This window comes from Podarcis erhardii (genome assembly GCF_964252035.2).
Source record: "Podarcis erhardii genome assembly, chromosome: 4".
NCBI lineage: Eukaryota > Metazoa > Chordata > Lepidosauria > Squamata > Lacertidae > Podarcis > Podarcis erhardii.
The window spans coordinates 33,305,421-33,310,167 of record NC_138508.1 but is presented as its reverse complement, the minus strand read 5'-3'; the positions used below and the strand labels follow the sequence as shown (position 1 = coordinate 33,310,167).

The 4,747-nt window shown below is 40.6% G+C and overlaps 1 protein-coding gene across 1 annotated transcript in view; it reads right to left on the bottom strand.

Moving 5' to 3' along the window:
- The window catches only part of ZBTB20 (zinc finger and BTB domain containing 20), a 633,941-nt gene that overhangs the window by 563,602 nt on the left and 65,592 nt on the right, over positions 1 to 4,747 (bottom strand). The window lies entirely within an intron of this gene.

Genomic DNA, 4,747 nt, shown 5'->3' with positions numbered 1-4,747 from the left:
TAGGGTGTGATGATTCCAGTCCAAACACCATCATTTTTCTGGAAATGGCAAGTGAGACACTTGTTGCCATGGTGATCCTTAATAGTTCTGACTCAGATGTGGGGTTGTCATGGAAACTGCATCTGTAGCTCCTGGGAGGTGGTCAGGCTTCTTTCTTTCTTTCTTTCTTTCTTCCTTTTCTATCAGCAGAAAAAGGCTCTAAAGCCCCATCCTGTTTGCTACTTGCTGCACTGCAGTGACTAAGCTTTCAAGGCTGTTTCATTATTCACAGACTGAAGGATAGTCCCTTTTTGATCCTGCACTGAAGAAGCAGAATTGTTACTCAATGGCATAAATACTTTCCCTCCACATCAAACTCATCACAAGCATATAATCTGCAAATTTATGCACCTCCAGTTCCCACTATTAATTTTATATAGTCTATTTTTTATATATGTCTATTTTTAAAATAAATTAATAATAAAATAAAATAAAATGAAGCCTTCTTGCAGAAAGCAGATCACCTTCTCTTTTTCCTTGGTTCATTCCTAACTATTTTACATGCAAATATATCTACATCTATGACTTAGGGCCTAGGGCTTACTTGGCATTGTTAAACTTGGTTGAAAACAAACCTGTAGTTAACTGTCTTTTCTGGGATCTTAACATATGCTACATGGATATTGCTTAAAATTACATTATTTCTCAGGCAGAAGAATTCAAGCTTTAGGAAGCCAGCATAATTTATGAAAGAGTAAATAATGCCAGTGTAATTTACCCCTGTTCCAAACTCTGTTCAGGAGTGAGACCACTGTGGACAGCTCTGATCTGAGCATGGCAGAGGGAAAATAAACCTTTAAAACCAAGTTTGTCTTAGACCACCTTTTTTTTTTTTTTTTTTAGCAACTTCCACTGGGTTGCTAGGTCATGTTCCTAAGCTGAACAGAGTTTGGAACAGAGATAAGTTTCCCCCACCTCCCCCAACTCACCCCTGCCACTCCCGTGAAGCACCCTTTTCACAGGAGTACCCTAGCCTTGACTCAGCTGACTTCAAATGAGTAAACTGAACTAGGATGAAGAACTTAACCCCATTTGTATCTGAGCTGGGAAGAAAGCCTTCACCTATCTCTGCTGGAGAGCTGCCTATTACAGACTCTTCTGACACAGTAGATCTTGGGGTTGGATTGCTCCCTAAGATTCTATATGCAAAAGAATGTATTTGAACTGCATATTTCAAGGGATACACAATATATGAGATAAATTTGTGTGTAGGAGGAACCGTGCCATGTATCTTGAGTCTCTACATATGTGAGGAAGGATATGGATGGATAAGGTGTTGTGATAAGTATAGAAAATAACATATGATTATGAGGCATATGGAAAAGAGGATCAAAAGGAGTATGCGTCTGTAAATGTTCAAGACCAGTATCAGCACCCAGCATCCCTGGACAGCTCTCAGGGTCTGCTGCCAATGCTTGCCTTGGCCTCCTTAAAAAAACTGCAGATTGGTGCTCTGAGTAACACCAGGTGGCTGAGTCTACCTGCATTTCCCATGAGGCCCTTGATGTAGTGTTGCTCTTGAGCATTATGTGGAATTAAGATGACTGCCAGTTTAGTCTGCCAGGGCCCACATAGGACCCCTCAACCCAGGAGCCAGGCTTGTGAATATTGGTGATTCAGATATCCCAATGGAGTGTGCTCAGATGAGAGACAAAGTGGCTGTGGCTGGTTTTATACCCCATACTGAGAAGAGTTAATGTACATCTAAGGTGAGGTATGAAGTCCATGCAATGTAGACTTTGTTCTACAAGGGTTTTGAGCTTTTAGACAAATTATAAACAAGATACAGTGGTACCTTGGTTGTCGAACATAATCCCCGGAACAGTTCGAAAACCAAGGTGTGGCTTGCAATTGCACTCAGTCAGAAGCTGCGTAAGCTGCGTTGGACATTTGGCTTCCAAAAAACATTTGCAAACCAAAACACTCACTTCCGGGTTTACGGAGTTTGGGAGCCAAAACGTCCGAGTACCAAGGCGTTCGACAACCAAGGTACGACTGTATATGTATATGAATGTAACAATATATTAAGAAACTTTCAGATCTATCCTATATATGTCTACTTAGAAGTAAGCCTCACTGAGTTCAATCACACTTTCCCCCAGCTACATAGGAAGCTGCCTTAGCCTTATACCAAGTTTACACAACTGGTCCATCTAGCCCAGTATTATCTCCACTGATGGTCAGCAGCTCTCCAGGATTTCAGATAGGGAACTCTCCCAGCCCTACTGGGAGATGCCAGGGAACGGACCTGAAATATTCTGCAAAACAGATGTTCTAGCATTGAGCTATGGCCTATCTGCATGGGATTACAGTTTTAAGAGAGTAAGAACCTGAACAATCACAACAGCTGGATTCTACTGTTAAACATGATAATAAATCAAGATCATATCTCATAACAGTTGATGAGTGTGGGTTGTTCCTCTAGTATTCCATAAACATCAAGCACTTTGAATGAGGCAATGGTTTCTCTCATGCAAATATAGTTTAATAGTTTTGACATCATTGCATATTCATACAGTGTACTTTCCAAGACTGTCCCTTTTCAGAACCACCCTTAGCAGAATTTCAAACTGTATTATTTTCCATCCCTGAATAGGGATGCCCATAGGATTAGTGTTTATCTTGATTTAATGTCTCATCAGAAGCATGACAACCCCAGTAGTCATTCCATGGTGCTACTAAATGAAGCATGCCTTGTTTCCTCATCTGTGATGTAAACCTCTGCCCTTTGAAGCCTTGGCCTGAAACGAAAGATGGAATGAGAACGATAGGTATTGACCCATGGAGTATCTACAGTAAATTAAATAATAGGCTTTAGTTTTAGCCCATTTAAAACAGTTAGAGGGAGCTGCAAAATTGATCTGTGTGCCTGTGAAAGGTGACTGAGGTGCCTGTATCTGCAGCTTTGTACCTCCTCAGCTTTTGTCCCTCTCTCCTGCAAAGCTTGCTATTCATAGCTGTCAATGTTTTCCTTTTTTTAAGGGAAATTCCCTTATTCTGAATAGGATTCCTCGCAAGAAAAGGGAAAAGTTGACAGCTATGCTTGCTATTGATAAACTTGACAGACAGGGATGGCCGCCATCTTAACAGAGAAAATGAACTCTCTCACTCTTCAATTGATTTCACACCCTTTCCTTCAAATAAAATGATGAAAAAAATTCTTCTGGTGGAAAGGCTGGACAATATGTGCTTGCTGAGTACCTGTGTGCACAAGGGCCACCAAACTAAACTTAAGTTAAGTCAGTGGAATTTGAGGGCACATGGTTCATTATAGTGATGACTTACGTTCCTCAAACTTTTTATTGCTGACTCAGCTAATCTGTGGTATTTTCCTTGATAAATTCTTGCTGTTCACCAATTCTGAATGCCAGGGAGCTACAACCACTATTTTGCCACATATTCAGCTTCACCTTTGCGCCTCATGTGCCTTAAAACCACCTTACTGCATGATAGGATAGTACAAATGGCAAAGCTACTTGGGTGTGAGAAAGCTCTTTCTCAACAATTGAGCCTTGTTTTGGAGGTTTGCAAAAATCTAGGTCTAAGCATCTTTCAGAGGCAATCTAGACTGCAATTAATAGAATAATGGGTAATTTATTTTGCAAGGGTTTGTTTTATGTACATATTTATATCTCAGTTTAGTTTTTAATAACATGTTATCCATTACAAACATTCAGGATAGAGAAGAAAGGCACTTTTGTCTGAAGCTAACAGCTTGCTGCTTTCTCACTTAGCACAGCACAACAAGAACACCTAGTTTCACCTAACAAATATTGTGGTCTTGAAGAAAAGCAAACAAATCTATACTATCTGAAAATCAAATTGCATATATTTTGAGCACATTGCAGTAGGTCTACAAGGCAGCAGAAGTTAGCCATATTAAATCTTGATTAGAAACTTGTAGAAATTGGATCTTTGTTTTAATTCAGACATGTCACCTTCTGTCAAACTTCGCCTTTGACGGGCCCTCTTTTCCACCTTCATGTAGAAGAAGCAAACCTTTTCTACAAAGAAGAACAAACCTGCTGCTCATTCATGAAGGGAAAATACTTCCATTCTCAGTGATGAAAGTACAAAGAAAAGCAGTCTGAGTCCCCAGAGACTTGCTGTGATTGATGTAACTTGTGAGAAAAGGACTCGACTGCTGCTATGGTAGAAGCATTTCACTCTGGTAGATCTTTTTAAAAAAAATAATACCCAACACACACACACAGACCCTGCACAATATCCAGGCTTCCTCACTCATGCCCAGGATCTCAGTCATTGCCTGATGTGGATTATGAAGTTCAGTGTTTCCATTCTTTATGTCTTGGATTAAGGCAGAGCATGTTTGACTGTCTCTGAAGAGCTGTCATATTAGAGTCACAGTTCACTGCTTAGCACAGGCCAGGACAAAAGCTCTGTTTACAGGAGTCTTTTTGTCCATTATACATATAGTTTGCTATGCTGGGGCTTTTTCTGGTAAATGCTCTTTGTCAGTTTCAGGCTTCACACCCCTTCACACTCACCTTCACACTCACCTTCACACTCACCTTCTCACCCCTTGCTTTTTCCTGTAAGACCTATTGCAGTCGTTAAGAGTCGTCAACAGGCTCATCACAGCTATCTGCCAATCACCCAATCCCACCACCCTTCTGAGTAATACCCCTCCCCACCTCCTCACTATATAGAAGGGTCTGGTGACTTCTGTTTCAGTGTATCTGAAGAA